This window comes from Erinaceus europaeus, chromosome 19 (genome assembly GCF_950295315.1).
Source record: "Erinaceus europaeus chromosome 19, mEriEur2.1, whole genome shotgun sequence".
In the NCBI taxonomy this organism is placed as follows: Eukaryota; Metazoa; Chordata; class Mammalia; order Eulipotyphla; family Erinaceidae; genus Erinaceus; species Erinaceus europaeus.
Genome location: NC_080180.1, coordinates 59,168,743 through 59,195,686, shown reverse-complemented (window position 1 = coordinate 59,195,686; position 26,944 = coordinate 59,168,743). Strand labels below are relative to the sequence as shown.

At 43.0% G+C, this 26,944-nt stretch overlaps 1 protein-coding gene across 7 annotated transcripts in view; it reads right to left on the bottom strand.

The window, feature by feature from the left end:
• INPP4B (inositol polyphosphate-4-phosphatase type II B) overlaps positions 1 to 26,944 on the bottom strand; it is a 672,916-nt gene that overhangs the window by 296,998 nt on the left and 348,974 nt on the right. The gene's annotated exons all lie outside the window — the stretch shown is intronic.

Below are 26,944 nucleotides of genomic sequence, written 5' to 3'. Positions count from 1 at the left end.
GGCCTGAGCTTTTATTCTTGGGAAGATTTTTGATGACTGATTCAACTTCTAGTGATTGGCTGGCTTCAGCTGTCTACTTTGACAAGGTGGGAAGGTGGTGTGAGTCTAGGAATGCATCCATTTAATCTATGTTGTCCAATCTGTTCCCATAGAGATGTTCATTTTATTTATGTCTGAACTTTTGTATCTCCCCATCTTTAGTTGTGATTCCATCTTTCTCCTTCCTGAATGTTTTTTAAAAATATTTATTTTATTTATTCCCTTTGTTGCCCTTGTTATTTTATTGTTGCACTTATTGTTGTTGTCATTGTTGGATAGGACCGAGAGAAATGGAGAGAGGAGGGGAAGACAGAGAGGAGGAGTCGCCTGTGAAGCAACTCCCCTGCAGGTGGGGAGCCGGGGCTCGAACCGGGATTCTTACGCTGGTCCTTGTGCTTTGTGCCACCTGCATTTAACCCGCTGTGCTACAGCCCGACTCCCTCCTGAATATTTTTTATCATGGCTTTCTCCCATTTTCTTTTTGTGAGTCCAGCCAGTGGTTTACTATTATTTATTCTTTCAAAGCACCCGCTCTTGGTTCCCATTCATCTTTTGAATCATCTTTCTGGATTCTGTTTCCTTTCTCCTGCTGACTTCTGTCTCTGTTGCTCCTTTTCTAGTTGACTCAGTTATCCGGGAGACACTTGAATCAAGCTGCGGAACACTGAAGCAGATGAGGACTCTCCAGGGAGGAGCTAGGAAGGGTGTTGAGAGCGACTGTGGACGCAGAGTCCTACAGTGGAGGAAGATGACAAGATGGTGGAGGGCATGGTGTGCTGACAACTGTTTGGGGAGAGGAGAACCTGTCACCTGTGATGACAGTTTTAGAATCAACATTCTCCCCCACTCCAGTAAAGCAGTGCCTCAAAATAGTTACAATGATACATTTAAGATGTTATTTCCTGGCCAATGTTTCATTATAATTGTGTATATAAAATGCAATTGCAAAGGATTTTTCTAAAAATAAAAAAAAACATTAAACTAAAAAAATTGAAGAAGAAGAGAAGAAGGAAGGCAGGCCTGGAGATAAAGGACCATCTGTTCTGCCAGCTGCAATTATGAGCAAGGAGTCAGAGAGATGCCCCATCAAGATCTGTGGCTCCAGGCTCAGTTCTGCTCTTTTCAAAACTGCTCTGCTTTGTTTTCTCCATGTCTTTGGAAATCCTGTCACTAATTCTGCAGTGTTCAACCTAGACCTATGTTCCTGACAGCACTTGATCTTGTCTGCAGTTTTTTTTTTTTCAGAATGTGCCTCTTCCAAGAAGTTTCCTTTCTCCCCACCCATCACATCCACTGAAAGAAATCTGGGCTGAGCTATGTCCTCTTGTGCCCCCAGACCCTGGTCTCTATTGGTCTAGAACTACCAATGTTCACAGTCGTCTGTGTGCTGAAGAGCAGACACCCATTGAAGGCAAAGGATTAATGTTTAAAAGCAGAACCTGGACTGGAGTTGGTGTACTGCACCAAAGTAAAAGCCTCTGGGGTATGTGGTGGGGGGGAGGGTTTAGGTCCTGGAACTTGATGGTGGAGGAGGACCTTGTGGGGGTTGAATTATTTTATGGAAAACTGAGAAATGTTTCACATAAACAAACTATTGTATTTTACTCTTGACTGCAAAGCATTAATCTTCCAATAAAGAATTTTTTTAAAAAAGAGTTTATGTTTAAATAATTGACTCTGCAGAGCTTAGTATGAAGCACGGAGTAGGGACTCCATGAATTAAGTTATATTAAAATCACCAAGGTTACCATATTGGAAAGATCCAGACGACTTGAGAACAAAAGAAAAAAAAATTCCACAATATTGGAAGCATTTTTCTTCAAATCATAACACAAAACTGAACCATCTGTGCTCTTTGTATGTCAAGACTTTGAATGTGTTTCGATTATTTAGCTAAAACTCCGGCATTTGAGGTAGTGACAGGTTAAATTCTATCAGTTTATTTGGGAGCCAAAGATCTGACAAATGTCAAATATTATAAATTCAAGACCGTGTGACATTCCATTAACATATAAATAATTTAGCAGTGGCATGACAAATGCAGCTTAACAGAAATGAGTGCATGCTGGCAATTAATTACCAGGCTGGAGCTAAAATGATAGGATCTTTTCATCACTGAAGTGAGTGATGGGAGTGGTCACTTGCCAACACAGACCTTGGAAGAATTGCAGGGAGCCATGAAAACACCCTTCATCTCTCCTGTTCTACATTTGCTGCCACTTATTTGTTTTATGTTGTGTTGTAATAGACTAGAGGAAATCAACCCAAATGGCTAAAAGAAAAATTAATGATCCCGAATTGGTAAGATGCTGAGCTCTTGTTAATAATCTATTTAAGAGCTCATGGGGAGCTGTCCTGTCATGCACACAGTATGCTCAAGCCATCAGGAACTGCGCATGGAGGAGATTTTAGAATTAGGGGCCATGATGAGAAAGAAAGAAAGAAAGTGGGAAGCCAGGTGCTAGCGCAGCGGGTGAAGTGCAGGTGGCACAAAGCGCAAGGACCGGCATAAGGATCCTAGTTCGAGTCCCCAGCTCCACACCTGCAGGGGAGTCGCTTCACAGGCGGTGAAGCAGGTCTGCAGGTGTCTATCTTTCTCTCCCCCTCTCTGTCTTCCCCTCCTCTCTCCATTTCTCTTTGTCCTATTCAACAACAATAATATCAACAACAACAACAATAACTATAACAATAAAACAACAAGGGCAACCAAAGGGAAAATAAATATTAAAAAAAAGAAAGGAAGGAAGGGAGGAAGAAAGAAAGAAAGAAAGAAAGAAAGAAAGAAAGAATGAAAGAAAACCAGAGAAGGAAGAGAACAGTGGAATTCTCTGTGGCAGTCTGGCCCAAATGCTATGCAGCAGTCCCCAATACACAAACTCCGCTTAACTACTGATTCTTCTTTAATATGTATTTTTGCTTACTTATTTGTTTTGGATAGTCAGAGAGAAGTTGATAGGGAAGGGAGACAGAGAGAGGAAGAGAGACAGAGACGCACCTGCAAACCTGCTTCACCACTTGTGAGGCCTCCCTCTCCATTACAGGTAGGGACTGGGGGCCTGAACCAGGGTCCTTGTGCACGGCAAAATGTGTGCACTTAACTGGTGTGCCACCGCCCAGCCTCTAACTATCCATGCTGACACCACTGATAAATGTGAGGCAGAAGTTAAACACACATCAGACTGCTTTCAAGAACAAGAGACATCCCACCAGGAATCCAGAAGGCAGACTCTCTCTATATTTCTACTTAGTTATTTTAGATAGACAGAGAAATTGATGGGGGAGGGAGCTAGACATTAATATTCTTTACCATTTTTCTCCCGCTTTCTAATTTATTGTTCTCCATATGAATGGGTAGCCAAATACATATCAGAAAACAATTCAATAGCTGGAACCAGAGGTCTGTCTCACAAGAGAACAGACTGAATGGAGACCGTTTTCTTCTTAGTGAGGTCGGCCATGATCAATTTCTGCACATCAATTTGCAAGGAAGCTTATGTGCAGTAGGTGGCGCTGCTCCATCAGGCTGCAGGGGAACTGCCTGTCATTCTATTCAAGTCACGCCTCCCTGCCCTTCAAGGCATTTGCATAGCTGCCAAGGAGCATGTATGTGGTGTCCAGACACTTTTCATCATTCTGTCCTGTGTGTCAAGTGGTCAGTAACTTGGTCACGAGGGGGATGGGGGAACAACCTTTTTCTAGTTGGAAAATGCAAAATTAACTAAACCACCCCACCCTCCCTTAAAAGAGCTCAAGTTATAGCTCAAATTAAATACAGCTTTTTAAAAAAAAGTCCTTAATAGAGAAATCTTTGCAGATTTCTTCATGTGCTGGCGATAGTTTCTCTTCTTGATTCTAGACCTATGCTCACACTTAGACAACCCCTGTGGACTGTTCATCATAAATTGCAATCAGATAATTTTTAAGAAGGAGCCTGATTCTTGGTCTTCCTGGAATAAATGTGGAAACCTGGGAGTGGAAGAGAAAAAAATCCATCGACACTCTTGACCTAGAGACACCGTTGCATACTGTTTGATACACTCACGATATTCCAGCGGCTCCAACAAATACCACGGCCTAGACTTTCTATAACTAGAAGGTAAGGAAAAACAATGAGACAAGCAAACATTTGTTATGGATGAGAACACTGCAAATTGAGATCAAGATAAAAGGTCTCAGCAACAGCAGTAATGTTTCAAGGGAGAAGCCTAAGTTGGAAAGTGAAAATGCATACTCTAGACATCAAGCAGTTGGGGCACTTGGTAGAGACACATGTTACAATGCACAAGGACTCAGGTTCAAGCCCCCACTCTCCACCTGCAAGAGTGAAGCTTTGAAAAAAGTAAAGCCATGTTTTAGGCATCTGACTTCCTGTCTTTCTCCATCTCTCTCTCTTTCCTTCTCCCTCTCAATTTCTCTCTGTCTCAATCCAATAAATAAAGTACTTTAAGTGTTTTATTTTTTAAAAAATTTGCATGATTGGGGGCTGAGCAGTGGCACAGCTAGCTGAGTTTAGACACTGCTATCCACGAGGACTCAGGTTCAAACACCTGGTCCCCACCTGCAGGGAGAAAACTTCTTGAAATGTGAAGCATGTCTGTTGGTATATCTTTTTCCCTCTCCCTTCTCACTCAGTTTCTGTTTCTATCAAATAAAAAGGAAAAAAAGGTAGAAATCTAAAAAAAAATATTTTCTAGAAAAGAAAACACTTAAATTCACTTTAGTAGATAAAGGAAAACTGAACTGGCTGGCTAATGCAAATGGCAGAACCAGTACTGTTTTTTTTTTTTCCTCCTGTTAATATTCACTCAGGGTAAATTTCAGGTTCTGAAATAAACACAATGGATATGACAGGCCCACGTTAGCTCATAAATGGCCTTTTTGCTCCAGTGAGCTCTCCAAATCATTCTCACAAACTCACAGCAAATGATTCGGTTTTCCCTTTATTACCATTTTGGGAAAAGGAAAAGGCAGTTCTGAAACCTTTGTCCCAGTACCTCTTTACCTCTGAGTCTCTCTTACTTCACAGCTTTCATGTGTATAGCATCCCCACCACAGTCATTTTCATGTGCGGCGTCAAAACCTTGCATGTGAGCAATTCCACTTCTACCACAGCACTGTTTTCATTCCAAATTTCAAGACACTCAGAGGAGCAGGGAGGGAGAAATGTCACAGTACATAGCACTTCCGTGCAGTGTTAGGGCTCGAACCTGGGCTCTGCGCTGAACAAAGCATATGCCTCACCAGGTTAGCTTCTCTCTGAACTGTAAAGGCAATTTTTTTTCTTTATTTTTTTTCTTGACGGTCATCGCTGGGGCTTGGTGCTGGCATTATGAATCCACTGCTCTTAGAGGCCCTTTTTTCTCATTCTATTGGTTAGGACAGAGAAAAATCGAAAGAGGAGGAAGAGATAGTGAGGGAGACAGACAGAGAGACACCAGCAGACTTGCTTCACTGGCATGAAACATTCCCACTGCAGGTGGGGATCAAGGGCTCGGACCCGGATCCCTGAGAAGTCCCTTGTGCATAGAATTATGTGTGCTTAACTGGGTGCACCACCACTTGGCCAAGGCATTTTCTTTTTAAAAATACTTCCACTCATTCCTGCATCCATTCATACACCCATGATATAGGAAGAGAGAAAAACAGAGCATAGGTGGTCATCAGGATGTAACCGGAAACCTCCTTCTGGCAAGTCCTGATTCTGTCACTGCACTGCCCCTCTGTCCACATAAGGTCAGTTTCCAGTAAGGGTGTTCATTATTTCATTGAAGAAAGAACTCTGAAATGTACGATTCACATCTTACATTTGAATTTGGTCTCTTCAGGTTTTTACTAGGATATCTATCTATCTATCTATCTATCTATCTATCTATCTATCTATCTATCCATCTATCATCTATCTATCTATCTATCTATCTAACACACACACACACACACACACACACACACGCACGCACACACTCACTCCAGACAAATATATGTGGAGTCAGGTACTCAAGACCTCAGTACAAAGTAGCCGCTGTCCCCACACCTCTCCTGGAGCTAAGTGACCTGGCAAGGCCTCCAGCCTGATCCCCTGGGCTCCCTCCTGTGACTGCATTAACTCAGAAGAGAATGCCTTAGTGTCTGATATAAAAATTTGCCGCAACTAACTCCTGAACCCTGAGACCAGGGATCGGCGCCTCTCCCCAGGAAAGCAGAAACTGCAGGTGGCTTAGCAGGGCTGTTCCTGAACTTTCTGAAGTGTGTTGGAAGCTGTCCAAGCACAGCCTGTATTCCAGTGCTTTGCTCCTTTCTAAAACGTCCTCAAGTGAAGCTCACTCAAGGGCTGGAAGACTGGGACCCTCGTCTCCCGCACACACCACCCTCTCACCCTCTTCCTGTACAGGAAGTTCCTGTCCTTCCACTCGGGAGGAAAATCAAACAGCCCGGCACCAGCCCGCGGCTGGGAGCAGAATTCTTTCTGGCCAGCTGCTCAGCCGTCTTCTTTGTAGGTGGCTGGTCTTCTTGCTCATTTAAAATCATGGCCTACGCAAGGGCTGGTGGGCACTGCTATTTTAGTTATCTGTTTATTTACTTACTTATTTTTGAGAAGTGAGAAGGAAGAGAGATAGAGAGGGTAAAAGAGAGATACCTTCACCTTCCGCCCTGCTTCATCACTTGTGAAGCTTTCCCCCTGCAGGTGGGAACTAGGGGCTTGAACCCAGCTCCTTGTCCACCGTAGTGTGTGTCTGTGCATGAGTGTAACCTGGTGCAGCGCCGCCTGACCCCTCACTGCTATTTCTGTTGTCATAGCTTATCAGAAAGAGAGGGGGTAGGGAAAGACAGAGGAGATGGCATGCTCACTGATTTGTATGCCAAGTGTGGAGAGATGAGCCCAGCTGCAAGTTAAGAAAATGATGATGTGTGGAGTCAAGCTATTAGCGTGGTCTTTAAGGACAGTGATAGAAAGTCCAAGGTTGTGAGGAGAAGCCAGCCCCACAGCCAGCAGGGCTTGTGTGTAGTGCCTGGACCTCAGTTAGCACAGAACTGGCAGAGGGTGCATGATTGGGGGGGTCTCTGCCTTAGGGGGGTGGGGGTACAACAGCTTTGCTGAAATCCATGCTACCTTTGCTTCTGTCTTATCACAAGACCCTCCAAATGAAGACCTACCTTTAAAGTACAGTCTTAACTCCCTTAATATGATGTCCTCAAGATCCAGCCACTCATCATGGGACTTAACTAGGAAGGATGGGGAGGGAGAGCACAAAGTGGAGCGCGGACTGGACACAGTGCATGTCTGCACCAAAGTAAAGGACTCTGAGGAAGGAGGGCGGCAGGGAGAAGGAGGAAACCTTGGGGGCCGGTGCATAATGAAGCTGCACACATGTGCCAGTGACTGCACTGTGAAGCATCACTCCCCTCAGCAAATAAAGAAAACAGAGGGAGTCGGGCGGTAGCACAGCGGGTTAAGTGCACGTGGTGCTAAGCACAAGGACTGGCGTGAGGATCTTGGTTCGAGCTCCCGGCTCCCCACCTGCAGAGGAGTCGCTTCACAGGCGGTGAAGCAGGTCTGCAGGTGTCTGTCTTTCTCTCCCCCCTCTCTATCTCCCACCCCCTCTCCATTTTTCTCTCTGTCCTATCCAACAACAAGGGCATCAATAACAATAACAACAATAACTACAACAACAATAAAAAACAACAAGGACAATGGAAAATAAATAAATAAATATTTTAAAAATAAAAAAATAAATAAATAAAGCAGAGCCTTGCACTGGGAATAGCATGGCTTTTAAGACTTAAGTGACAAGGCTTCCTTTACAGATGCTTCTTAGTCTCCTTGGGATGAGTATTATACTAGCAGCCATGAGTTCACAGAAGCTGGACACTTGTCTAGATGGAGGCTCCCCAATATGAGCATATTCTGGAAGAAGAGGAACAGACACCAGGCTCAATAGACCAAGACTGAGTCATCAGGGCAAGGACAGCACCTGCGTAAGCTTGGAAGCCTAGAATGTGCCCCACAGTCACTCAGGACTTCTTTGACAACTGTCGAACCCCTTGCCGTCTTTATGCTCCATCTTCTGGCTCTGTGCAGGAGTGGGCAAATCGATGTGCACTGCCTGTCTCTCTCTTCCACACATTTATGTGCATTTCCTTCACAGCCATCAGGATGAACAGATTCAGTCACTGACAAACAGGCCCTCTTAGATCTGAGGCCCTGTGGGTGGTGCTGGTATTTATCTCAGGACTCCCACTACTTCCACTTCAAGGAGCTTAAAACCTAGCAGGGAAGCATAAAGGAACACTTCTAATAGAAAGATAGGGGTAGTATGTTCCACAAATATTGGGCCAGGGTTCACAATAGCAAAAACCTGAAAACAACCAAAATTCCCTTCAACAGATGATTGGATAAAAAAAGTTCTGGGACAGGAGTCTAGAGGTAGCGCGGCAGCTTAAGCACACATAGCACAAAGCACAAGGACCAGTGGAAGGCCGGTTCAAACCCCCGGCTCCCCACCTACAGGGGAGTCGCTTCACAAGCGGTGAAGCAGGTCTGCAGGTGTCTATCTTTCTCTCTTCCTCTCTGTCCTCCCCTCCTCTCTCCATTTCTCTCTGCCCTATCCAATAACGAAGACAGACAACAATAATAACTACAATAATAAAGCAACAAGGGCAACAAAAGGGAACAAATAAATAAATAAATAAAAGTTCTGGGACATATACTCAACAGAGTACTATGCAGCAGTAAAAAGGATGATATTGTGGTCTTTGGGGTAAAGTGGATGGAACTAGAGAAGATGCTGCTCAATGAAGCAAGTCAGGAGGTGAAGGACAATGCAGAATGGTCACACTCACATGTGGAATATAGACAACTGAGTATACAGATGTGAACAAACAAAATGTCAACCTATTTCTAAGACTGTGGTGGAACTAGGGTGGTTATCAGTGGGGGTGGGGATGGGGACACAGACCTATGGTGACTGAAGTGGTGTAAAAAAAGATTAATAAAGATTAAAAGAAGAAGGAGGAGAAGAAGAAAAGAAAGAAGTAATGACAGAATCAAACAAATTCTAAGACTTTGTGGGAACTATGGTGGTTATTTCTGGGAGGTGGGAGGGTAGGAGCACAGAACTCGCCTGGTGAGTGCAATGTGAGACTATATCCTGTGATCTTATCATCTGTAAGCCATTGGTAATCACTAATAACAAATAGAAATATAGAAAAATAGTGTCTGTTTTAGTGGCAGGTAGAATATATATATATGTATATATATGTATATATATGTATGTATATGTATATATATGGCCCTGAAAAAGATAGATGGAGGCAAAAAAAATTTTAGCCACATATTTTTTTTTATAAGAACAGGAGCTACTCCCTTCCTCAATCCCACTTTCTAGCTCTATTCTGACACCATTCTCTCAGACAAAATTATTTCTTAAAATACTATTTATTTTATTTATTATTGGATAGAGACAGAGAGAAATTCAGAGGAGAGGGGGAGATAGAGAAGGAGACAGACAGAGACACAGAGAGACACCTGCAGCCCTGCTTCACCACTCATGAAGCTTTCCCCCTGCTCCATCAGCACCCAGAGAGAGAGAAGGGAAAGGAGAGGGACATATGGAGGTAGCTACGATGTTACAAGCGGCTTAGAGGGGAAGAGAGAATTGAATCAGAAAAAGAAGGGGCAACTATGTATAAATGTGAACAGAGAGTTGTAGAGAAGATGGTTGGCCCACGTCTACAACTTTAGGGGAACTGTGGTGGATTGCAGTGGGGAGAGTGAAGATTCAGAACTCTGCTGGTGGGAATGGTGTGGATTCAAACCCCTGTTGACATGTAATTCTGTAATATAAAGTATATATATATATATATATATATATATATATATATATATATATATATATATATATATGGACAAACTATGCTTAGAAATGTTTGGAGACAAGTTCAGCCCTAGAGAGAAGATCATAGTCACTACTTGTTGTGCTGTTCACTAAACACTTGAATGTAAGCTCTAGCAGAAGGTGTTCAGGTCAGGTCTGCATGGAGGAAACCCCATTACCATGTCTGTAGCAACAATCTGGTGTGAGAAGAATGTCAAGTCTCACAGACAGATGCCATCCATGGGCTTCCTGGAGGAGAGTTGGAAGGAAAGAAGAAGAAGGGAAAAGGCCGAGAAGAAATCAAATACAGGTCAGTGTTCATCCTGGGACCATGGGAAGAAGCCAATGGCGACTGGTGGGCCAGAGACTGGGGTTCAACAGGAAGGGAGAGAGACAGGAAGGCACAGGGGACGTGTGAGCAGAGTCCAAAGCTGAGAAGCTAGGTTGGATCTAGACAGACATGGCGTGAGGGAGGCAGATGGGAAGGAGGCTTGGCAGAGAGTCACACCGAGGTGCTGTGCCTCCCCTTCTCTATCTCAGAGCCATCTGGAGCGCCTCAGGCCCTCCCATAAAGGAGAAGCGTGCACCTGAAAATGGAACCATCCAAGTGTCTGCTGAAATAGGATCCAAATGACCCAGTTTGGCACCTTCTGGATAGATCCAGAACACGTGACCCGCCTGAACTGTAGACAACTGCCCTGAGAAGAACAAAGGCCATCTTTTCCCATGTCAGGAGGCCCTTGCTCCTTTAGTTCCTGAGAGTCTGAGAACAGTGTCATAAAACCCCAGGTCCTCTTATAAACATAGCAAAGGAAATGAATGCATCAACTGAGTTCCTGGTTAAACTTCTCATTTTGCACAACAAAATACAAAACCCTCAGTAAATTCTGCTAAGACAGTTTCCTGGAAATAAATCCATTCATTAAACAAGTGTGTTCATAGGAGCACTGGCATTTTTTTTTTCTATTTAACATTCCATAGTGTATATCAGCATTTTAAAATTGATTTAATAATGATCGACAAGATTGCAGGATAAGAGGATACAATTTCCACCACCAAAATTATGCACATCGATCCATACTCCCAGCCTGTTTCTATCTTTCCCTAGTGGGGCAGGGGTCTGGAGGGCTGGGGTTCCAGGACACCCTGGTGGGGCTAAACACCGACATTTTGAATGGGGTCTGGGGTTTCTACTAGGTGCGAAGACTCATGCACATTCTTTGGACCTGTTTTGCCTCTGGGTGTTAAAAATACTGTAACCTTAGGATTCGGAACTACTACAAAGCTGAGAACTTAAGCAAAAGCTACAGAGTTCATAGTTCCTAGGTCACTGAGCAACAGGGAATCACCCATCCATCTGCCTCAGAGACTTCTTGTCATGTAAACTCTGTCCCAGGTCTAAGGCAGAGAAGAGGAAGCTGGATACTGAATTGACTGAAACCCGGTGAAAGTACAGACATCCCAGGGAAGAGAGAGGAGACCTATTTCTGTAGTGGCTTGAAGGAGAACAGTCATTTTCTAGTCAAGTTCAAGGCTATTGGATATGGTTCCTCATGTTAGAAATACTGTCACATATATGCCAGCATTTTATGTAAATACATTTAACTCAGAAGCTTTGGTGAAGTAGGCATGTAGCCAAGCATGATATCAACAGCACCATTTCTTTTTTTTTTTTTTTAATGTTTTTTAAAGTTTATTAGTGATTTAGTTGGTGATTTACAAAATTATAAGATAACAAGGGTATAATTCTGCACAGTCTCCACCAGCAGAATTCTGTGTCCCCAGTCACTCCACTGGAAGCTACAGCCGCTCTCCCATGGTTGAGGACATGGGTTAACTATTATTTCTATAACTGTCTGTCTATACTTGTCTATATTTACTTATTTTTCCCTTCTTCTCTTCCTTTCCGAGGCACATTTACATCTATTATTACTTCTGAATGTCCCTCCCTTTATCTTCTTCTCTCTCGGGGTCCTGATGGAATTGGGGTTCAGAACCCTCTGGCCATATTCCCCCTATCATATCTCTGCTGTTGGACCATACCCCTGTATGGACCAAAATTCTTATTTTTTATTTAAAATACTTTTATTATCTTTTTATTTTATTTATTGGATAGAAACAGCAAGAAATCTAGAGGGAAGGGGGTGATAGAGAGGGAGAGACAGAGAGACACCTGCGACACTGCTTCACCACTCACAAAGCTTTCCTCCTGCAGGTGGGGACCGGGGGCTGGAACCTGGGTCCTTGTACATTGTCACATGTGCGCTCAACCAGGTGTACCACCACCTGGTCCCTGGACCAAAATTCTTTATGGAGTGCAGAAGATGGGGCAGATGGCTTCTGTAATTGTTTCTCTGCTGGACTCGGGTGTTGCAGGTGGATCCATACCCCCAGCTTTCAACAATACCATTTATAAGCCCTTTCCACTCAATGTCATATGCCCAAGGTAAGAATCTTTGAATTCTTTCTTTCTTTCTTTCTTTTAATATTTATTTTATTTATTTATTCCCTTTTGTTGCTCTTTATTTTTACTGTTGTAGTTATTATTGTTGTTGATGTCATCATTGTTGGATAGGACAGAGAGAAGTGGAGAGAGGAGGGGAAGACAGAGAGGGGGAGAGAAAGACAGACACCTGGGGAGTCGGGCTGTAGTGCAGCGGGCTAAGCGCAGGTGGCGCAAAGCACAAGGACCGGCATAAGGATCCCGCTTCGAACCCCGGCTCCCCACCTGCAGGGGAGTCGCTTCATAGGCGGTGAAGCAGGTCTGCAGGTGTCTATCTTTCTCTCCTCCTCTCTGTCTTCCCCTCCTCTCTCCATTTCTCTCTGTCCTATCCAACAATGACGACAACAACAATAATAACTACAACAATAAAAAAAAAAAAAACAAGGGCAACAAAACAGAATAAATAAATAAAATAAAATATTAAAAAAAAAGGAAAGACACCTGCAGACCTGCTACACCGCCTGTGAAGCGACACTCCTGCAGGTGGGGAGCTGGGGGCTAGAACCAGGATCCTTACACCAGTCCTTGAGCTTTACGTCACCTGTGCTTAACCCACTGTACTACAGCCTGACTCCCTTGAGTCTTTGAATTTTTAACCTGTTTGGCAGACCAGTTCCACAAAGATCAATCTAAAGTCGATTCTCAGTCCCTATCTGACTTGTCTGCAGTAGTAGGCAAGGCTTGTATTCCTTTCTGGGAATGCCTTCACCCCTGCTTTTCAGGATATGGTGCTCCATACCTCACGGGCCATTCTTTACCCAACTGTGTGGCTAGTTCCTCAACCTCTTTGTGTTCTGTGGTCACAGGGAGACCCCGACTCTAACCTGCAGGCCATTGGCATTTTCACCAGAGATTGTCTTATTATTTAGTCACATGGCTTTGTGATGATAATTTCTAATTTATGCATTTATCCCAAACCCCTCTCCTGAATTCCAGACTCCTATCAGTATCTTGAAACCTCCACATGTAACCTACTATGTGCCAATGGAGTCTTCACAACACCTGCTCTATTCAGCATCTTCCCTGACCATCCATGGCCTGTCCCCTCCAGTTCTGCAGCCAGTATCTCTGACTGAGTCTTGCTGGCTCCTTTTTATCTCACGTGTCACCCAACCCATCAAAAGATTTTGTTGCCCTTTCTTCAGAATATACAGTCCTACTAATTTCATTGCCTCTTCTGACTCCAGCCCAGGCCAGCATCATCTCTAGCCTAGAAGATTCTATGAAAGTGCTAACTAGACTCTAGCTGGCTCTGCCTGCCATTGCTGGACAAGCTCAAAACAACATCCTGGCTTTTAATGTCTGAACCAAATTGAGTTAATTCTCTGCGCGAAATCCTTCAAGTGTTTCTCTGTCTTTTAAGAATAAGGCCAAAATCAGTACAAAGGTAAGGAGGACCCATCCTCCACCAGCTACCTCTTTATAAATCTGCCATCTACTCTCCCCCTTCCATCTTTTTTATAAAAACCAAACCAGCTTCCTTGCTGCTTCTTAGAGCAGGGAAACTTCTCCACAAGCTCTTTTCTTTACCTGCTACAAGGTCCCCCCTGTATGGCTGGTTCCTGACCGCTTTCTGTTTCGCCTCAGACATGACTTTTCCTGAAACTCATACTGACTTATCCCTTGGGCCTCTGATCCCTGCAGAGAGGAGTTTCCAAACTCTATTCTTTGTTCTGCATTTGCCCTCCACAGCATTTGCCCCCACTAGTGCTTTGGTCAATGCCCTTTATATCTGAAGCTATTGCTTTTTTGTTAGGAATATATAGATATTCACCTGGGGTCTTTTGCAGGCTTGAATTCACAGCTTACAGGATGCCTTTTTCAGGTAGAGAGAGACACAGGGCCACATGTGCAGTATGACTGGTCCCCCTATCAGCTAAGCTAATTCTCTCTTTCCAGAAATAAAACATGTGTTTTTCCCCCTTTATATCTGAATTTAATTTCTTTTTTAAATATTTATTTATTTATTTATTCCCTTTTGTTGCCCTTGTTTTTTTTTTTAATTGTTGTGGTTATTATTATTGTTGTCATCATTGTTGGATAGGACAGAAAGAAATGGAGAGAGGAGGGGAAGACAGAGAGGGGGAGTGAAAGATAGACACCTGCAGACCTGCTTCACCGCCTGGGAAGTGACTCCCCTGCAGATGGGGAGCTGGGGCTCAAACCGGGATCCTTACGCCCGTCCTTGAGCTTTGCGCCACCTGTGCTTAACCGCTGCACTACACCCTGACTCCCCTGAATTTACTTTCTGATGCTATTCTTTCAGTTCTAAGATACAGATACAGATACAGAGAGAGAGAGAGAGACAGAGAGAGAGAGAGAAAGATAGAGGCCACTGCACTGAAGCATCCTTTGAATGTAGCGGTGGCTGGGATCAAACCTGTGCCTGAGCCAAGTCCCACTGGGCTCATGGTGGCATTCCTTTATTTCTCTCTTCGCAAACTTCAGGAGGAACGGTGTTCTGCCTGTCTGGTCCACTGTTTCCTCTTAAAGAAAACTTCACATTTAATTATGTATTATCATAACACTTTAGAGATTTTTAAAAATTACAGCTGATCTTTATTTTACCAGCAAAAAAAAAGAAAGAAAGAAAGAAAGAAAGAAAGAAAGAAAGAAATAAAAGGAAAGGAAATCAAAAGAGAGTTTAATTGTTCTGCCAAAGGTCATACATTCAAATAAGTTAATTGTGGACTTGTCAAAAAAAGTTTGGCTCTGAGTCAAGGGTCACATTGGTGCACTGTAATTTACCACACAATTGTTGAGGGAAATGGCAGTAGCCTTCTGATAAGCCTAGACATTAAAACAGCACCATGTTCAATTACTATCTAAATTCTCAGTTTGTAATAAAAACGTAAGCATGCGGTGATTATTCTACTAAGCTCTTTTTCCCCTTTAACTGTAATTTAAAAGCTGTTTCCTAGAGCCAGGCGGTAGAACACCTGGTTGAGTGCACATGTTGCAGTGTGCAAAGACCTAGGTTTGAGCCCCTAGTCCCCACCTGCAAGGGGAAAGCTTTGTGAGTGGTGAAGCTGTTGAAGGTGTTGAAGTGTTGAAGGTGTCTATCTGTCTCTCTCCCTTTCCTAACACCCCCTTCCCTCCCAATATCTGGCTGTCTATGCAATAAATAAATAAAGATAATAAAAATTAATATATATGTATTTTTTATATTTATTTATTTATTTTCCCTTTTGTTGCCCTTGTTGTTTAACATTGTTGTGGGTATTGATGTCGTCGTTGTTGGATAGGACAGAGAGAAATGGAAAGAGGAGGGGATGACAGAAAGAGGGAGAGAAAGACAGACACTTGCAGACATGCTTCACCGCCTGTGAAGCGAACCCCCCCCCCCCCGCAGGTGGGGAGCCGGGGGCTCGAACCAGGATCCTTACGCCAGTTCTTGCACTTTGTGTCACGTGCGATTAACCTGCTGCACCACCGACCGACTCCCTATATATTTTTAAAAGCTGTTTCCTCTGTGGATCTATGAGTTCTGAAAAGCCCAATTCAGTATTCACTGATTTTCTTCCCCCTGATGAAATTCTAAACATCCACGTGTATAGACAGATCAATGGAATGCAGGCACGTTTATAGTTAAGGCTCGCGAGTGAAAGTTCAGTATTATAGCTCCAGACCTGCATGCTAGAGACTCCAGGTTTGATCCCTGATTTTACTGCATATCAGAGGTAAACAGTGCTCTGGTCTCTCTCTCCATTGAAAATAAATAAACCTGTTAAAAAAGCATAGTAATATCTAAAGCCCCTAATGAAAATGATGTTTCAGACCTCTAGTTTTGTATTTCCCACACTAAAAGGAACTTCTTACATGCTTCCATCCACTGAAATGTCTAACATGGAGACACATTTGGAGGATGCAGTGCTCTTCACGTGTGCATGTGTGCACGTGCCTATCAGTCCTGTGACATAAAAAAAAAAAATCACCCCCAAGTAGTTTTCTGCCAGGAGCAGCTGCAAATCCAGGTGTCCAAACCTTTCTTCTGCAAAACTGGCCTGCATCACCTGCCAAGAATGACACTGGACTGTGATGATTCAAGAGCAAATGACGACCTCATGGATTATTTTTTTTCCATACTGTTACCTGGTAGGGAAGATAACATTTACAGCAAAGTGGCTTCAGAATAGTGGCCCATGGGCCAGCCTTAGTGCCCCTCAAATGCATTTCTATTGGCCTTCCTTGTATTAATCATGTCTAAAACTCATTAGCTGGCCTTTAAAAAGCTGGGGTATTTCCTGATGCCTTTGGGTGTCTGTTATTGCAATCTCTGTGGAAGGCTCCTCAGGATAAGGTGCAGAATTTAGTGTGTGTGTGTGTGTGTGTGTGTGTGTGTGTGTGTGTGTGTGTGTGTGTGTAATCTAGCGACTGGTACTGCTCAGAAAGGTGTACCTCAGGGGCCAAGCCTATCAGCACAGTGCACATGTCAATACACCCAGGGACTGGGTTCTAGCCCCAGCACCACATAGGAAACTTCATGAATGGCAGGGAGTTGGTCTGGCGTCCCATCTCTGTTCTTTATTTCTGGTTATATCCGTCTCTCTCTGGCTGAAATTTGAAAAAAAATTTTTTTTACCAGGCCAGGAGGAGTGGAATAACATAGGCTTGAGGACATGGCAGACAAAAAAAAAAAAAAAAAAAGCATATCTCTTCTTCCTTCCTTCCTTGTTAGTGCCTCTCTCTTGATCTGACATAGTGATTGTTTGTTTGTTTATTTATTTATTTATTTACCAAAAGCGCCGCTCACCTTTGGCTTATGGCGGTGCTAAGAATTGAACCTGGGCATTCAGAGTCTCAGGCATGAAAGGACTTTGCATAACCATTATGCTGTCTCCCTGGTCCTACCATGGCGATTATTATTATTATTATTATTATTATTTGCCTCCAGATTGATTGCTGGTATTATGTGCCAGCACTACAAATCCACTGCTCCTGGTGGTGGCTATGTTTTCTATATTATTGGATAAGCCACAGTGAAATTAAGAAAGGAGGGGGAGAGGGGGAGAGAGACAGAGAGAGAGAGAGAGAGAGAGAGAGATGCCTGAAGACCTGCTTTGCCACTTGTGAAGTGTCCCCAATGCAGGTGGGAAGCCAGGGGGCTCGAACTGGGTCCTTGTGCTTCATACTATGTGCGCTTAACCTGCTGTGACACCGTCAGCCCCCTTTGTGGCGGTATGTACGCAGTTGTTAGAAAATAAACAGGCAAGGGGCTGGGCTCCTTGGCAGATGGCACACACCATGCACAAGGATCCAGTTGTAAGGGTCTGGCCCCCACTGGCAGCAAGGAAGTGAATGAGGGTGCTTCATGAGCAGTGGGTCAGTGCTGCTCTTTCTCTCTCTCTCTCTCTCTCTCATCTAGCTCTCAGTCTCATTTTTTTATTATCTTTATTTATGTATTGGATGGAGGCAGTCAGAAATTGAGAGGGGAGGAGGTGATAGAGAGGAAGAGAGACAGATATCTGCAGCCCTGCTTCACCACTTGTAAAACTTTCCCCCTGCAGGTGGGGGCTGACCGGGGGCTTGAACCCCATCCTCGCACATTGTAACACATTCGATCAACCATGTGTGCCACCCTCTGTATCTCTCATTTATTTATTTACTGCTTCCAGAGCTATTGCTGGGTCTTGGTGCCTGCACCATGAATCCACTGTTCCTGGTGGCCATTTCCCCCCCACTGTTATTGTTATTATTGTTGCTGCTATCGTTCTTGTTGTTGGATAGGACAGAGAGAAGTGGAGAGAGGAGGGGAAGACAGAGAGGGGGAGAGAAAGACAGACACCTGCAGACCTGCTTCACTGCTTGTGAAGTGACCCCCCACTGCAGGTGGGGAGCTGGAGGCTTGAATCAGGATCCTTATGCCACTCCTGGTGTTTCACACTATGTGCACTTAACCCGGTGTAACTGCCCGACTCCCTGTTTCTCATCTTCTATCGAAGAAATGAATAAAAAGTTTACCAAGAATGGTGGAGCTGTACAGACCCAGGACCTCAGTTAGAAAAGAAAGACAGAAAGAAAGGAAGGAAGGAAGGAAGGAAGGGAGAAAGAAAGAAAGAAAGAAAGAAAGAAAGAAAGAAAGAAAGAAAGAAAGAAAGAGAGGGAGGGAGGGAGGGAGGGAGGGAGGGTGGAAGGAAGAAAGGAAGGAAGAGAAAAGGAGCCAAATCCGAGAAGACTCCATCTTGCAGTACCACCATCTCCTTCTCCCTCTCAGTCCTCGCCTGACCTGATGCTGGTGGTGAAGAAGACTCTCAAGCACTGAGGGTATCAGAGCTCAGGGCTAGTCACGGATAAACGGGAAAGCATGAGACAAGAAGCCCCGCTGAAAAGGTTTGGGGGCTGACGCGCAGAGGGTGCTTCGCAAAGCGTCTTAAAGCTTTATACGGAACACACCACACTGACTTGGGGATTGTGTCCTGGTGATGGGAGATTCATCTAATCACTGAAGCCAGTTGCACAGTTGCTGTGGGACTAGACCCCCTTTTCTCCCTGTCAATGACCCACTGATCTGAGTTATTCTTTATATACATCTGAATGCTGGCCTAGAGGAAGATGAGTGTCTGAGACAGGACTCTGCCATCTTCTCAGATTGGCAACACTTGACAATAAGGTCTTTTCCCCTGCACCAATCCTTGCCCATTGAGTCAACTCAGAGCAGTAAGTTCTGAAATGTGGACATAGGGACATATGTGCCAAGTATCAAAGGGTCCAGCCTGGCCCACTTCCTCCAGTGTCACACCCAGGCCCTTTGGTTGGTGACAGTGACAGTGGAGTGGGGATGCACATTTGCCTAACCCCCACAGAGAGCAGTCAAGGAATTCTCAGAAGGCTGGAAACAAGTCTGCCCTGAGACCTGGCAATATATACAAAGAAAGCAAGCACAGTCATCTCAAGAGATCTGTGTATACCTCTGTTCATAGCAGCATACTTTGCAACAATTCAGATTTGGAAGCAATTTAGATGTCCAACAACAGATGCGAGACGAAGAAGTTATATATACACAGTACAATACTACTCAGTGGTCAAAAAGTATAAAGTCACTTTCTTCTCCTCATCTTGTATGGAGCTTGAAGGAATCATGCTCAATGAGATGAACCAAGAAGTGAAAGATGCATACCAGACGATCTCACTCATAGGCAGAACGGAAGAAACAAAGACAGACAAGGAAAACATAGAGTAAAACTTGGACAGGGTTTGGTGTATTCCATCAAAACCCATGACTGTGAGGGGGGCGAGGGGAGGGAAAGGGCTGGGGGATTTGGGGTGCTGGTATAAGATGGTGGGAAAGGATATAAGTTGATGGTGAGTGTTCTGCAGACACCCATCAAGGGGACAAGAGGAGAGAGATGTGCCAGCAATTATACTGTAAACAATCACACACTCCCCCTGTGTAATATCTGAAAAAGGCTGGGGGAAGGGAAGCAGTCTGATAAAATCTTGGACATAGCCTTACTTGCAGTTTGGGGTACAATTTTGGGGTCAGCAATCTTCAGTATGAAGCAATCAGTGATGATGGGTGATAAATCAATGCTAAGTCCTTGGCAGTTACCAAGCAACTGTGCTAATCAGAAGTCGGAGGTGATATGGAAGATAGACTAGACGTAGTGACTATTCATATCCCACCAGAAATGTGGAGTGTGGCTGAAATGGCAACGGGGATACCTATCCAGGGTGGAGCTCTAACCCTGGTCAGCCAGCTCTTTCTGCAACCTGTGTGGAAGTCTCCCTTCTCCCCATGAGGTGGCAGAAACACCAGAAGCCATTAGGGGCTCATTAAGGAAGAAGATATCAACGACTTCAGCCATTTCTCTGACAGGGTTTATAACTGGGTAGATGAGGAGAAGGTATTTATTCAATGACATGGGGTGTCTAGCTTTGCCTCATGCATTTCACAATTCCCTTGAGAAAGAAAGACACAGACCTAGAAATAACACAAATGGGCAAAGACATAGCTGGTTAAACACACCTTCCCAAAGAGTCGTATTTCAAAGCACATAGTTATTTTCAGGGATCTGCCTCAGGGGTCTGTATTTATCTCTGTTTTCCCATCATTTTTATCTATTATTTCCATGAATGGGCAAGAACCGCTCCTAAACTGTAAGATAAACCTGAGCAGGGCAGTAGCTGTGATGGATGGAAGAAGTGGGTATTTATTAAAGTGTTCTCAAAAGTAGATCATACTGCAGTCATGGGTCCTCACATCAATCAGTAGAACTGAGAAAGACCATGCCTTAATTTCCTTGTTCTCTTAATATTTCATAGTGCCAAGCACATAATGGTGTTTAAAGGTTATTGAATCTTGAGGAGTCTGAAGGTTAGGTCAAATTTAGCAAGGCTTATGGATGTTACTCGAGTTAATGGTAAAATGTGATGGCTGAAATAGCTGGGGACTTTAGAGAAGTATCAACAGCGGGGAGATGGTTCTTCACTGTTACTCTGTTCCTGATGCTATTCCCTTTAAAACTAGTAACAACAAAAGTCTATAATTCCAACAAAAAGGAATGATGGTAGCCTTCAGATATGAGGTAGGCTGTGTTGTGGGAAAGGGGAAATCAACTTGTTCTGCCTGTTGCAAGAGCAAAGATCTGGGCCAGTGGGTAAAGTTAGAGGAAACTTATCTGGTCAACATCTGGGGTATAACATTCTAGAAAAAACAATATAGGCTTCTATCCGAAGACACATGCATGTCTCCTAGGCTAGGTAGAAACTGGCAGGGATAATGTAACCAAGCTCTTTAACATAACTTAGGAGGCTTAATTATATACCCTTCAAGGGGACATTCAAGCATAAGACTCTACTGTTTACTGTTTTTATCCTTGAGTCCTCAATTTATTATGAATTTGAATGTGGCACAGGGTCTCACACATATAGTAGATGCTTATGAACAAGTTTAAATTTACTGGAAATAAAAGTAAACTATGGGGAGTCGGGCTGTAGCGCAGCGGGTTAAGCGCAGGTGGCGCAAAGCACAAGGACCGGCATAAGGATCCTGGTTCGAACCCCGGCTCCCCACCTGCAGGGGAGTCGCTTCACAGGCGGTGAAGCAGGTCTGCAGGTGTCTATCTTTCTCTCCCCCTCTCTGTCTTCCCCTCCTCTCTCCGTTTCTCTCTGTCCTATCCAACAATGATGACAACAACAATAATAACTACAACAATAAAACAAGGGCAACAAAAGGGAATAAATAAATAAAATAAAATAAAATATTTTAAAAAATTGAAAAAAAAGTAAACTATGGGTTTAAAAAACATAAATGTATATCAGAAAGCTTGAGAGGGAAAATACACACCTGAGGGGTATCTAGGAACTTAAAATGGATAAATTAAGGTTGATTCAGAAGATGATGTTTAGTAGTTACACATATCTAACCACACATACATGTATAGATCAGTGAAACAATTATAAACATTGCAACGAAAGCATAAAAATGAAAGACCATGATTAGGAAAGAAACACTATAATAAGATTGACTTAGTGTCTGAGATATCAAAGTCAGTAGTCAAAGCCACATGAGCAGCAATTAAGAATATAAACTGACAAGGGGATATTACTCAGCTATTAAGAATGACGAAGTTACTTTCTTCCCCCCCATCTTGGATGGACCTTGAAGGAATCGTGTGAAGTGAGATATGCCAGAAAGAGAAGGATGAATATGGGATGATCTCACTCATAGATAGAAGGTGAGAAGTAAGAACAGAAGGGGAAACATAAAGTAGAACCTGGACTGGGTTTGGCGTATTGAAGCCGAGTAAAGGGCTCTGGGTGGGAGCGGTGCTTTCAGGTCCTGGTGCAGGATAGTGGAGGAGGACCTACACCCACCCCCTGGGTGGGGGTGAGAGTGTTTTCCAAAAATCTGAGAAATTTAACACGTGTACTGACAAGTGTATTTACTGGAAACCATTAACCCCCTAATTAAAAAATAATAAAAAATGGAAACTTCTATACACACAGAGAGAATAGGTTCCTTATTAAATGTTAATAGACGTGGGCTCCAGGTCAGATTGGTGTGGTACAGTTAATTATATATGTATAAATACATATTTTATTTTAACATGGGAGCCACTCTCTGACTTAATCCAGTTTTTAAGTCCCATACTTTACTGTAATGCCATCCTCCCAGGAAATTCTCAAGCCTGCCTTTACGATAATAGCTCAATAAAGGACTGTTAAGAGTCTTCGTCTCCTAAGAATGTTTATATCTAAATAGACATCTTAGCTACCTATCACCCTGAGTTTCCTAACTCTCATGGGCTCTAATCTTATCCTTTGCCCTCTATTTATTGAACATTTATATGCCTTGCTACCTTTCAGCCATCAAGTACCAGATGCTGCCATGACCCCACCCAGACCTCCCTGCACTGATGACCACATGGCAAAGTGTCCAGAAACCTCATCTCTCCAAAGCCCTACCCTACTAGGGCAATATTAGCGACATAACAAGTCTGTCCAGGAGAATGGGTGGACCAGACAACTGCCCACATATCAGCAGGAAACGGTTATAGAAGCGTGAAACTCCGTCCTTCAACATCCCAAGAAGAATTTTGAGTCCATACTCCTAGTAGGGGGATGTTGAGGGACAGGAGGTACCTAGAGTGGACCTTTCAGAAAATGGGTGTGGCTTAGAAAGGTGGAGGTGGGGCTTGGGTGTTAAAAGCTAGATATGTGGGCTTTTTCTGTTCAGATCGTCATGTGAGTATTAACTCTGTTTTTCTATCTTTCCCCCTCTCTCATCTTAACATGTGAAAGTTCTCAATTTTCCCGAATAAAATGTAAAATTGCTATAAATAAATAAATAAATAAATAAATAAAAACCAAGACTATGTGCAGAAAACAATGGTACCCAAACTGCCTCTTGGACTTTGTTAGAACTTCGGTGGATGAGGGCTGGAGACACAGAATGTTGGAGGAGAGAGGATGCTGACTTACACTGCCCAAGTATACTTGTGAGCTTATATTCCTGAAATCTCACAATTTTGTAAAACTGTGCTACAGTGCTAATAAAAAATGAAGTAAAAAAACATGTTCTGAACTGAATATATAAAGAAAAAAACCTGGTTCAATGTCAGGAAAATAATCACTAATAAATAATGTGACAAAAATCACCTGCTTATCACATCATGCATTGCAATGTATTCTAGATAAATCACTGACTGAATCAAGCCATTAATTAGGTACAAAAAGCAACAAATGTAATGGATTTTCCACCCCAGTCCCGGGCTTGGGATAAATTTGGAACTATTAAAGAAATGGATTTTATTATCAAAATAACACTTTGAAATACAACATTAAGTGATATCGTGACAAGCATCACAAATAATGAGAAGCAACAATGTGATTATTTTCACATGAGGGAGCCCGAAATCAGTGAAAACATTAAGTCTGGAGAGATTGCAGTTACTGAGTGTTTGAGAATACTGCTGGCTTAAGCACCAGACTTGAATTATGGGGAGTCCCTACCCTTCCCAATACTCCTTTCTAAGTACTCTCCTCATGAAAATCAGGCAAGCTTCCACAGAAAATAACTGAAGGCATCACGTTTCTGAGGCTCCGGGATCTCAGGGTCAACCCCCACCCCCTCCATGCCACCGTAAGCAGAGCTGAGTTGTCCTCTGGTCTTTCACTCTGCATCTGTCTCTTCTCATTAAAATGAAATGTTAAAAAGAAGCATAAAACAAAGGAGAATACTTGGTGGAGCTAGAGAATAAAGAATGAGTAGGGGGCCGGGTGGTGGCGCACCTGGTTGAGTGTACATGTTACAATGCGCAAGGACCCGGGTTCAAGCCCCCAGTCTCTACCTGCAGGGGGAAAGATTCACAAGTGGTGAAGCAGTGCTGCAGGTGTATCTCTGTCTCTCACCCTCTCTATCCCTCCCTTACCTCTTGATTTCTGCCTCTATCCAATCAATAGATAAAGATAAAAAATTAAAAAACAAAGAATGAGTGAGTAGAAGTAGGAAAGGAATGAGTAGAAGTCAAACGTGTGTGGTCAGTAGCTGTCTGCTGCTAAGGCCGCTGACATTAACCCAGAGAGCTCCAGCTACCTAGGCCCAGAGCTACCAGTGTTCCTTCCCAGCACATGGTAATGCTGAGTCCCAGAGCTAAGAAGAAAGTGTGCTTTAATACCAAGCGATCTTCCTTAGAAACAGATCCCATTGCTAGCACTCTAATTTAGGGGAGCATATCTGAGTCGTAGTTAAAAGACTTAAATGTTCAGGTGCTTGCTGATGGCAGCACTAGAATTACAGTTAAACATCTAAAGAGTGGCTTCTCTTTCTTTGTAAACTGGTTTCTGCTCTTATGAGTCAGGTTAAAGTCATTAAAATCCTATTTTCAGTAAATGTTTGATGAAATATTCATGATACAACGATAGGCAGCATACAAAGACACCTATCTGTAGAGAGCACGAGTATTGTTTTGTTTGTGCATGTACATGTGTGAAAACAAGGAGTATATTCACAATGGCTAAGCATGACTGAAATAAGAACGTCAAAGCCATACACAACAACCCTATTTGTTTTCCTTCTTTCTTTATTTCTTTGCCTCCATGGTTATTGCTGGGACTCAGTGCCAGCACTATGAATCCACTGCTTCTGGTGGCCATTTTCCTCCCATTTTATAGGATAGGACAGAGAGAAATTGGGAGAGGAGGAGGAGGAAATGAGGAGAGAAATAGGGGGAGAGAAAGAGAAACATCTGCAGACCTGTTTTGTAAAGTGACCATCCTGTAGACCAGGGGTTCAAACCGAGATCCTTGTGCTTGTCCTTGTGCTTTGCCTACTATGTGGGCTTATTAACCTGTGCGGCCACTACCCAGTTCCCTTCTTTCATATTTTCCTTTTCTTTTTTCTAATAGAATTAAAAGCACAGGTAAATTGGGGCACCTGGATGCATAACTCCTATGTCTTTATCTAAAATACCTTAAAGTGCAGTATAGGGAATTCAGTACATGTGTTCGGATTATTTATGTTTTGGAAATTAGTTCAAAAGGCACTCTTAAATTCTCTACTGTACTTTCTATGGCAGAAGTGAAACTTGAAGTCGCTGTCCCAATTTTCAGAAGACTTAAGAAAAATAACACGTGGGGGCTGGAGTGGTGGTACACCTGGTTGAACACACATATTGCAATGCATAAGGACCTGGGTTTAAGCCCCTAGTCCCAACCTGCAGGGGGAAACTCTGAAAGTGGTGAAGCAGTGCTGCAGGTGTCTCTCTGCCTCTTTTCCATCTGGCTATCTCTAGCCAATAAATAAAGGTAATAAAAATAAACAAATAAATAAGTAACACAATTAATAGCAAGAAGTAGTAGTTAAACTAGATAATAAAAGAACAAAAATACTTCTCTTAAATCTAATCGTATAGAAGATTCATGTGCCTAATATTTTTATTTTAAGGAATGTAAGTTTGGTCACATTGGTGTCATCTTCTGAGAAAATTAAGAGCTAAATACAGAAAAACAAAATTGGAGCTGTGTTTCCTCCAATGAACTGCCCTGAATATCAGACGGAAGAAAAGTGGCAAAATCCAGTGGCCCTTACTACATTTGCACTAAAATGCTGCACCTTAGAAAGCTATCAGTAGACAAAAGTCATTCACTCGGATGGCCTCTGGCTACTCACTTGACTTCCAGGGCACACTGTCTGGCTCCCAACTGATAGTCAATACATGTTCAATTAAAGAAAACTGAAGCTTGCCATTTTTATGACATAGGTTATGGCCCGTTTTTGCTTTGATTCATGCAAAGGTACAGGACTGGATCAGATTCATCAACTAACAAAACTGTTGTTATTGAGGAAAAAAGAATTTCTTAGGTACAGTTAGGCCAAGCAGGTGAGGAGCAGAGCTCCCTGGACCACCACAGCAAGAGATCTTTAAGAAGTTACGATTTTACATTTCTGACTTAGAAATGGTTCTACTGTTAATCAAGGGACAGAGGATTTATGCTCCACATAATTAAATTCCTAATGAAAATGTGAGTGATGAAAACCCAGGAAAACAAATTGGGAAAACATTAATTTTGTCATCATCTGTCCTTTCTCGCAATTCATTTGCTTAAGCAGAAAGGCAAAGTTGATTTCAGGAGTGGGACAACACTGCTTATTCTCTGGAAACGTTTAAGATACTTATCAAAAAAAAAAAAAAATCAGAGACAACTTAAGTAGCAGTTCTTACTTCCATAGAGATATAAATATATTGACCATGGATTTCAGGTCATAATGAAAGAAATTCAAAAGTATGACAACAAAATTATTTATAGAGATAGGACTCAAGAAAAAAAAAATTGATTATCATGCTTGTCAGTCTATCTTGCAATAAGCCATTGGGTTGTTGGAAAAGTCATGATTGGGTTTTTGAATAAAAAAAACAGAATAAGGGGCCGGGTGGTGGCGTACCTGGTTGTGTGCATGTATTACAACGTGCAAGGACCTGGGTTCGAGCCCCTGGCCCCCACCTGTTGGCATTCTTCGTGTTGGTTTGTTCCCCTTCCCCCTACTTCTGAGAGAAATGGTGTGGCCCTTGCTAGTTTCACAGCCCTC